The following is a 10,627-nucleotide window of genomic DNA, read 5'->3' as shown; positions in this document are numbered from 1 at the left end:
GCTCAGTTGGTTAAGCACGTGACTCTTGATATGGGCTCAGGTCATGATCTCATGGTTCATGAGATCGAGCCCTGCATCAAGCTTTGTGCTGACAGCACTGAGCCTGCTTGGGATCCTCTCTCTTCCTCTCTCTGCCTTTTTTTCTCTCTCTCTCAAAATAAATAAATAAACATTAAAAAAAAAGAAGAAGAGACAGTTTCTTATGGAGAAAGTTGTTCTCTTCAACCAGGAGCATAGTTCTGCAGAGCATTTCTCAAACGTCTTCACTTTTCCCCATTAGTTTGCTAGTGCTTGGAGAAAAAAACCAGGTTTTATACTCCTTTATGTCCATCTAAAGATCCTGTCTAGCACTTTGCCTTGTTCAAAAAAAAAATTGCTGAAACAAACTTAATTACATCGGTTCATTGTAAGAACTGGTAAATAGGGTCTCTCTACAACCCTTCTTGGTACTTTCAATCTTCCCTTTGGATCCATAAGATCAGCCTCTAATGATTATATTTCTTTTCATCTGGAAAACATTCTTTCTGTGTGTATGTGTTTCACTTTTTTGAAAGATCCAACCTATTTGGTTTCCCAAGCTTTTCATCTAATAAGTTTCTTATAAAAATATGCAATTTGAATAACAACAGAATAAACTCAGCCTTAGCCTATTGTGATACTAAGAAACAGTCAGTGCCAATCAATTTCAAAACAAATCTCATAGTGAGTACATCCAAATAAAACAGCAGTCAACTTATAATTTTCTTCAGAGCCTGACCATTGGTGTTCAGCCTGTGAAGGAAAATAGGTATCTGTGGGGCGCCTGGGTGGCGCAGTCGGTTAAGCGTCCGACTTCAACCAGGTCACGATCTCGCGGTCCGTGAGTTCGAGCCCCGCGTCAGGCTCTGGGCTGATGGCTCGGAGCCTGGAGCCTGTTTCCGATTCTGTGTCTCCCTCTCTCTCTGCCCCTCCCCCGTTCATGCTCTGTCTCTCTCTGTCCCAAAAATAAATAAAAAACGTTGAAAAAAAAAAATTAAAAAAAAAAAAAAAAATAGGTATCTGTGAGCCATCAAGATTTGTCATCATCCTTTTTTTTTTTTAATTTTTTTTAACATTTATTTATTTTTGAGACAGAGAGAGACAGAGCATGAATGGGGGAGGGTCAGAGAGAGAGGGAGACACAGAATCTGAAACAGGCTCCAGGCTCTGAGCAGTCAGCACAGAGCCTGATGCGGGGCTCGAACTCACATACCGCGAGATCGTGACCTGAGCGGAAGTCGGACGCTCAACCACCTGAGCCACCCAGGCGCCCCAATCATCATCCTTTTTGAGGAGCAACCAACCAGGACACAGGAGATGGAAAATCTAAGTCCAGTTCTATCATGGAAGCACCTGTGGCCTCAGGTGAATGATTTAGTGTCTCTGGGTCTCAGGTTCCTCATCCTTAAAATGTAGAGATTACCAACTAAGGTCATATAACACCCAAATCCCAGAATTCTATCCTCTCAGATCTATTGGTTAAGAAAAATACTATGCATTGGGGTGCCTGGGTGGCTCAGTCGGTTAAACGTCCGACTTTGGCTCAGGTCATGATCTCATGGCTCATGAGTTTGAGCCCCGCTGTTGGGCTCTGTGCTGACAGCTCAGAGCCTGGAGCCTGCTTTGGATTCTGTGTCTCCCTCTCTCCCCCTTCCCCGCTCATGCTCTTTCTCTCTCTCAAAAATAAATAGCAACATTAAAAAAAATTTTTTTTACTTTTTTAATGTTTTTATTTGTTTTTGAAGGAGAGAGAGAGACAGAGCATGAGTGGGGGAGGAGCAGAGAGAGAGGGAGACACAGAATCAGAAGCAGGCTCCAGGCTCTGAGCTGTCAGCACAGAGCCTGATGCGGGGCTCGAACCCATGAACTGTGAGATCATGACTCAAGACGAAGTTGGATGGCCAACCAACTGAGCCACCCAGACACCCCTAAAAAAATTGTTTTAAAGAAAAATACTATGTTTTCATAAAATGAGATTTTTATTTCTATACTTGAGAACATAGATTTTCTAACTTACTCTAACTTAATTACAGCTCCATAAGATATCTGAAAGCCCAGAAGAAAAGATTGTGTATGTGTGTGTGCACGTGTCTGTGTGTGTGTGTGTGTGTGTGTGTGTGTGTGTGTGTGTGTCTGTGTGTGTGTTTTTGGGTGTGTGTGAGAGAGAGACAGAGACAAAGAGAAACAGAGAGACAGAGAGAAACAGAGAGAGAGAGAGAGACAGATGTGGGAAAGGTGAGAAGGGTTGCACAAGGCAGGTGTTTAATAATAAACTCCCTTTAAACTTCCCTGATTCTAGAAGAAAACTGATTTTCTCTGTGATGTGACCACATTTCATCCCACATTTCTATGTTCATGTTTATTAATGAGCTGGTCTTCCAAGAAGAAATATTCATTCTCAGAGTGTTCTTAAGGCCTATCCTCCACTCCATTATTGGATGAAAAACTCCTGGAGAGTAGAGCCCTTAGGCCTCAGTCCTGAAACGGTTCAAGAAGTAGAAAAGCAGAGTCCTATGTGAAAACAATGGGGCAAAGAGAGCAGTAAAAAGAAATAAGCTATGGAGAAATACTAGAAGTCTTGCTGGAGAAGACAGAGTGTGCTCATTCTAGATAGCTACAAACCCACAAGAAGACAGAGGCTGACTCAGAAGATTCTACAGTTTTTCCAGAATTCCAGTTCTTCACCAACACATAGAACTGAAGTCAGTGAACAACACTCCATGAACATGCAACGCCATACAAAGAAAATGCCAAGACAAAGAAAATAAGAATAAGAAAGGGCATGCTCTTTAAAGGCTCATGGACCCGAATGACTGATACCTGCCTCATGGTAAATGCTGGAAGAGTGTTTGTAAAGAAATAACATAAAACTCAAAACACTCCTGTTCAAAATCTATGTGAAATATAAGCCAGCCGCAGACATCTTACAATGCTTTCAGCATTGTTATCTACAAGACTTTCTCCATTCATTTAAATAATAGGTCTGAGTGGTGACTGGGTTGTACCAAGAATGAATGATCAGAGTTCTTAACTCACTTGCGGTCAACTTCAGACGAACTGATGGCATGCTTTGCCCCATGGCAAGACAGTATGGAACAAAGGATGAGTGGCCTCTGCCTACAAGTTCGCCATCCAATTGGTGAGGTAAATTATACATGTACCCAGAGTTAAACATCTACCCAAGAGATGTCATCAGATAGTGTAAATATCAATGTAGATACAGACAGAATGTGCAATGAGCAAGAAGAGTGTGGACTAGGGAAGGTTTCGTGGAGAAGGGCCTTGAGTTGGGTGCAGGAGAGGCACAGTGGAGAGGAAAGGAGAGACTTCCAAAAAGCTGGAAGAATGAGTATAAGCACTAACATTGGAGAAGGATGAGCAGTAAGATAGGACATTGCAATGAACTGGGTAGACCAGCTGGCCTGGCTAAGCAACTTGGATTTTATCCTATTAGTAGTAGGGAATGCTTAAAGGTAAACAATGTGAGGTAGGCTCTTGGCCATCCAAAATTCCCTAAGTGAATCTAAGATATTGATCACTTCTGTCAGTGGTAGTCCTTGCCCCTAGTCTCCACGGAAAAATTATTCAGAGGTGCCCTCATTGCATGTGGTTTTAACAGATATTCTTCCTAAGTTATCGACACACTCAAAACCTTGAAGAATATGCTAGAATTGGAAGAAATCTAAGAAATTACCAAACTCGATTTCTCAACCAATGCAGAAAAAATTTTTTTGGTAAGACCCTCAAAGGCAATGTATTCCCTGGGCTGGCACAGTGTATTGCACATAGTAGGAACTCAGTAAATGTTGGTGAGTGACCACACGAATCCAAACATTGCTTAAACTTGGTCTTTTGGATTTCACTTGCAGTTTGGGGCAGCTTTCATTCCTTAGAAAGTTCTTTCCTACTTAGATTTAAATTCCGTCTTCCTATATCTACCACCCTTTGGTTCTAGTTTTGTCATCTAAAGAAACACAGCAAATCTATGCATTATTCATGTCACTGTTTTTTGAATATTTGGAGATACTTAGTGGGTGTTAGCATTTTCCTCTCCAAATAAACATCTTCAGTTCCTTCACAGAGCTCAAAAGAACTAATCTGTTACTGTGAATAATGCTGCATTTTCTTGTCTCTTTTAATTCACTGAGAAAGATGAGTTTAATGAGCGGTTGGATTATGGGGGGGGGGGGGAGTCCTCCCAGAGGCTAGATCCATGAGTCCCTTAACTCTTGCTTATGTGCCGTGCTTCCCTGGGGTGTGTACTGTGTCCCTGCTGCAGCTGAGGCACATGGCCACTTTCTAATGAGGCTGATCCCTTCTCCCCATAAGCCCCCAAATTCCCATGCTGTAGGATCTATGGAACCTGTCATCCTTCCACTGCATGCGTTTCCTTTAGATGGTATTTTCCTAGGAAGATGCTCCTGCTGGCAGCCTCTGTCTACTTTAAATCACAACCATTACCACTTAAGCCTACTTCCTTCAGCTTGGTCCCCGGTGCCTCGAGCAAGCAGAAGCATCTGGTTCCTCATCCTCTACAGCATAATCCTTCAAATCCTCGAAAGCCTTCATTAAATCACAATTCTACCAATGTCACCACACCCCTAAGCTTCGGGGAATGCTCGGCTACAAACCAATCCTTCACCTTCTAACGCAGAAGGTCACCGTGAGCATTTTTAAAAAACCAAAACAGAAAATACCACAGCTCAACATACTTCATAAACATAAATATTGTTTCTGGGGCTTTTTTTGGTATACAGTAACACTTTTTTTTTTTAGCTATATGCATGGATATCCTGTATCTATAAACATGAATATTCTTCATGCACTGAAATGAAATATTAAGTGTCTGCTATTGTGGGTGTCGGTTGAAAGAATTTGATAAACACAGTTTTCCTGCAGCCCAAAGCCGTGGCCGTCCCTAGCCAATGTCTGAGCGTACAGGGCTATGTAATGGAGAGAAGAAATTCTGAAGATGGACACCACATCGTTCTTATTCACCATGGCAGCCCAGTGCTTTGCTCAGTATCTGCATAAAGTAGGTGTCTCATAAATATTTGCTAAATGAATGAAAGCCACTCAGTGGCTGGGTGACCTCTGGGACTCAGCCCTCTCGTTTATAAAATGAGTTCTTGGTACTTCTTGATGAACTCTGAGTCCCTTCAAATGCTACCCTAATAACCCATGACTGTCTCTGGGTCTCGGAAAATGCTTTTGCAACGGCAAAGGTTGGCCCCAGTAACTCTCCTCCTTCCCCTAACTCACGCTGTACAAATAACCACCTCTGGGTAAGAAGTGTGAGGATAAGCTGGTGCTGAAAATGAGCTAAGAAAAAAATAAAGTAAACCCTGCCCAGTGTATGTCAGGCTGTGGTTTGTACTAGATTAATGAAAGCCCCACATGGCATAATTGTGTTTACAGTGAGCTTATAGGAGTTTTCCCTCAAGGTAGGAAAGGGGGTTTGGGTTAAACAAATTATTTAGCTTTTCCTGACCTGAACTGCCAGCAGTGATGGGGAGCGGCAGCTGAGGAATGGCCTTCCCAATCTCAGTCCAGATTATGCTCACCTTGAGTTCCTTTGCAACCAGATGCTGGTCTTCCATTAGGGAAGGAAAAGGCAATTCCTTCGCTCTGAGAAGGTCTAAAGCCCCAAATTGCTTCCTGTGGGCAAATTGTACCTTGTCCAATTGTGTACAAGTGACTTCTGGCTACAAGGCAGCAAATAGCTGGTATTATAGGAATTAAAGGTCCTGCTTTGCGGCTGGAAAAAGTGAAACAAATAAGCAAATGTGATTACCCAGAACTAGAATCCTGTTATCTTTATTGCCATCACTCACCTCTTCTTCCCGAAACAGAAACACTTCATGAGGTTACACACAGCCCACATCTACATGAGGGTAATAGACTGTAGTTCTGTCCACAAATCCTACCTTCTGAGCCTACGCAACACCAAAAATCGAGTTTGAATTAACATTTCACTGAATGGATTCAATGACCAGCATGTTGCACTGGCATATTTGACTTTGGTCTCAAAGCAAATTAATTTTAACTAGTGCTCAGGGAGTGTGGATATAATTTTGCCTAGTTTTTATGGTTGATTTTTTTTTTCAGTCAATCCATAGCCATTGCCAATTTCTCTTTAGTCTCTGAAGATATTTTTAGGTATGAGACTGTACTAACAGGATGTATGTAATTTATTGGCAGAACTTTTCTGTCAACCCGTCAGTCATCTTTGATTCCAAATTACATGGGCCCAACCCAGGTCTGGGATGCATTCACGTTAAGTGATTGTGGATCATTTATTTCAGAAATGATAGGTTGGAGAAAATGTGCTTTGCACATGAGAAATGAAAACCCACAGCCTGTCAAGTTTCCTGTTTCCTTGCGATCCTCATTTTTCCATCTAGCCCCGATTTTAACTTTTCCTCCCTCTTACTTTAAAGGTCTTGAGAGGATCCAAAAACAGACCAGGAAAGGCCTAGCCACCCACTCCCTGGCCCCAGGTTGACAAAGACCACCTCCTCGAGGGTTGGAAGGAAATAATCACAGCCATCACTGACATTTTGCATCACCTTTGGGAGTTCTGCAAGGTACTGAGAGGAGGCTAATGACCCATATTTTGTAGGCTCCCCTGGATTAGGTGACTTGGCTAAGGTCACACAGAAAGGAAAAGAGGTGCCAAAACATGTACATGTGCTCTCACAACGTTCCAGGTTTTTCCTAGAAACACTTCCCACTCTTTGTGAGTCTCCTCACGGCTCATGGTGACATAGAGGGTGGGATATGTTCTGCAGGCAGGTCTCAAAGTCACGGAAGTGGCTTGCATGGCCTAAGTATCTTGCCTGCCATCAGGGTGGGTGGTTGGGAGGGGAGGAAGGAGGTGAAGTGGGAGAGGTCAAAACAAACAGGAACAGTGTGCAGCTCTCACCAGCTCCAACCTTGATGGTGTGGGGCCCTTCCCCACGAAGCTGCATTCATACCTGGCCTAGTAGCTGAAGGAGCTGAAGAGGTGACCTATGGGCCTGGAAGCTGCCCTAGGCCAGCAAGGCTAGCCAGCAGACCAGCCCCAAGAGCACCTGCCCACACAGGTGGGCTGGCCCAAAAATTATTATACAGATTCGGTTTCCTGCCGGTTCTCAGGTACTTCTTACAACTATTTAGATTTCTGTTTATTGAAACTTTTTAATAGAGGTATAATTTACATATTAGCGATCTTAGACGTAACTGTGATTGATTCTGATAAATGTATATGTTAACGAACACATCCCTATCAGGATGTAACATACATCCACTGTTCCAGGAATGTCCTTCCTAGGCAATACCCTTCCCGTCCCTGACCAGAAAGAACTACTGTACTATTTCTTTGACAACAGATTCACTCTCCCTGTGCTAGAACTCTGTAGAAATGGGATCATACGGTATTTACCCTTTTGTGATATAGATTATTTTGCTTAATATTGATAAGATTGCCCATGTTGTCACGTGTATCAAGTAGATCATCCTTTTTATTGCTGAGTATTATTCTATTATACAAATATAGTACAATTTACCCATTTACCTGCTAATGGGCATTTAGGTTTGAGACTATTATGAATGCAACTACTATGTATATTTTTATATAAGGCATTTGGTGGGTGCAGGGGGCATGTGATTTCACTTGGGTAAATAGTTGAGTGAAATTACTGGGTCATTGGAAAGGGGTATGTTTAACTTTATTAGAAACTGCCAAACTATTTTTCAGAGTGAGGTGTTATGGACTGAATTTTATCCCTCCCAAAGTCGTATGTTGAACTCTTAACCCCCAGTACCTCAGAATGGGACTACTTTTGGAGATAGAGTCTTTAAAGAAGTAACTAAGTTAAAATGAGGTAATTATAATGGGCCCTACTCGACTATGATTGATGTCCTCAGAAAAAGAGGAGATCAGGAGACAGATACATACAGAAGGAAGACCATTTGAAGACACAGGGAGAAGACGGCCATCTATAAGCCAACAAGAAAGGCCTCAGAAGAAACCAATCCTGCCCACACTTTGACCTTAGACTTCTAGCCTCCAGAATTGTGAGAAAGTAAGTATCTGTTGTTTAAACTACCTTTCTTTGGACCTTGGTTATGGTATCCCTAGCTGACTAAAATATTCATACCGTCTTGACACCCCCAATGGCAATGTATGTGAGTTCTGGTTTCTCCACATCCTCGCCAAAACGTGGTGTTGACAGCATTTTTATCTTTAGCCACTCTAGTGGGTGAATAGTGTACATCATTGTGATTTCCATTTGCATTTCTCTGGTGATTAATGATGTGTGGCACTATTTTGTGTGTTTATTGGCCATTCACTTATCTTCTTTCGAGAAGTGCCTTTTGAGGTTTTGTCTTTTTATTACTGAGTTGTAGAAGTTCTTTACATATTCTGAATACAAGTCTTATAACAAATAATGGAATGCAAACATTTACCCCCAATTTAAGCCTTGCTCATTCATTTCATTAACAGTAGCTTTTGAAGAGCAGAAGCTTTTAATTTTAATAAATGTCAATGTATCATTTTTACAATTATTACTTTCTTTTTTAAAAAAAATTTTTAGTGTTTATTTTTGAGAGAGAGACAAAGCGAGAACAAAGGGGAGGAGCAGAGAGAGAGGGACACGCGGAATCTGAAGCAGGCTCCAGGCTCTGAGCTGTCAGCACAGAGCCCGATGCGGGGCTCGAACCCGTGAACCATGAGATCACGACCTGAGCCAAAGTCGGACGCTCAAGCAACTGAGCCACCAAGGTGCCCGTATCATTTTTACAATTATGACTTTCTATGTACCCTGTAAGAAATCTTTCCCTCCTCAAAGGTCAAAAAGACTTCTGGAAACTAGAGTTTTAACTATCATGATCATGTCTATGATCCACTTCACATGAATATGTGTGTATGATATGAGGTACGCAATTTTTTTTTCCATATACATTCAAGCAAATTTTGTTGAAAAGGCGATTTGTGCCTCTGGATTTCTATGGAAACTTTGTGGGAAATCCATTGACCACATATGCATAAGGTTTACCTCTGGGAGTTTATTTTGTTTCATTGACCTGTGAATTAGAACAGAGAAAGCCAATGGGTAGGTTGACGTGCCAGGACAGCGCTCCCCTCCAGAGCTCTCCATCTCATTGAAGAGCACTAAGATCTCATCTAGGTGTACCAGCAGGAAAGACCTCATTATCTATTGCCTATATGAACACCTACATGCCCAGGGTCTACCTGCATGTTCACTGGCTTCTTTCCAAACCATTTTCTACACAAGCATCTGATCCTGTTACCACATAAAATCCTTCAGTGACTTCCCATTTTTCTTAAGAGAGATTTAGAATCCTTTCCTATAGTTTGTAATAAGACCCTTCATGGTCTCTACTGGGCTTCTGCCATCCCTTGCTTTTCTCCTGCCGTCAGGACTCCTCATACTGTTCCCTGTGTGTTTTCTCTTCCTTATTCAGATACCTCTTACTCCTCCTTTAGCTCAAGCATCACTTCTTCAGAGAACTCTCTTTTATCTCTCAAATTAAAGCAAATACCTACCTAATAGGATCATGTAACACCTCTCCTTCGTGGCGTTCCTCACAAAACAAATGTTTTATTTTATTTTTTTATTCTTTGATTAACTCCTCTTCCTCGGTTTTTAACAATGTTTTTATTTATTCATTTTGAGAGAGAGATAGCAAGTAGGGGAGGGGCAGAGAGAGGGAGAGAGAGAGAATCCCAAGCAAGCTTCATGCTCTCAGTGCAGACACTGATGCGGGGCTCAATCCCACAAACTGTGAGATCATGACCTGAGACGAAACCAAGAGTCAGATGCTTAGCTGACTAAGCCACCCAGACACCCCAGCTCCTCTTTCTCCTTGTCCTCTATACATCATGAGGACAAAGATTGGGTCTGCATTTTGCTCTTGATTTTATCTCGGTACTCAGCTCAGTGCCTGACCTGTGGCAGCTGCTCAGTAAGTATTTGTTGGGTGAATAACTAAAAAGCAAAGAAGTTAAGGAAGAGGCAGGACATAAATTTGCTTCTCTTTCTCTTAGCCAGCCAGTTCTTTATACCACCACCATATCCAATCCACCTTCAAAATTTGGACTCTGCCTAAGTCTGACCACCTGTCACCATTACTGGCCACCAGCACGGTCCAAGCCACTGTCAATCTAACCTGGACCACAAGAAAGCCTTCCCTATGGGCTTCCTTTGTACCTTGCCGTAGTCCGAAAAATCCACAATCCACAGATTGGGTGGTTTATAAACAACAGAAATCTATTTCTCACCATTCTGCAAGCTGGAAGTCCAAGAGCAAGGTGACCGCTCGGTCAGCTTCTGCTGAACATCCTCTTCCAGGTGGTAGACGGCTGACTTCTTGCTGTGTCCTCTACTGATAGAAGTTACAAGGGAGCTTTCTTCAGTACTTTTATAAAGGGTCTAATCCTACTCATGAGGCTGGAGCCGAAGGCCCCAACTTCTAAAACCATCACCTTTGGGATTAGGTTTCAACATACGAATTTGGGGAGACTCAAACATTCAGATCACAGCATCCACTAAGTTCATTTCAGAATGACCAGCGTGAGTCTTTTAAAATATGTGCCCCACTT

The 10,627-nt window shown here is 42.3% G+C and overlaps 1 long non-coding RNA gene across 1 annotated transcript; it reads right to left on the bottom strand.

The window, feature by feature from the left end:
• Positions 1 to 696: 696 nt before the first annotated feature.
• On the bottom strand, positions 697 to 10,582 carry LOC122219027. The gene is made up of 3 exons (XR_006202225.1): positions 10,307 to 10,582; positions 5,583 to 5,776; positions 697 to 771 (listed from the first exon to the last, which is right to left on the bottom strand). It is a non-coding gene; the product is annotated as an uncharacterized LOC122219027 (long non-coding RNA).
• Between the last annotated feature and the right edge of the window lie 45 nt (positions 10,583 to 10,627).

Source organism: Panthera leo, chromosome B2, assembly GCF_018350215.1.
Source record: "Panthera leo isolate Ple1 chromosome B2, P.leo_Ple1_pat1.1, whole genome shotgun sequence".
NCBI classification, from domain to species: domain Eukaryota; kingdom Metazoa; phylum Chordata; class Mammalia; order Carnivora; family Felidae; genus Panthera; species Panthera leo.
Note: the sequence above shows the minus strand (reverse complement) of the source record. Positions and strands in the feature narration are given on the sequence as shown.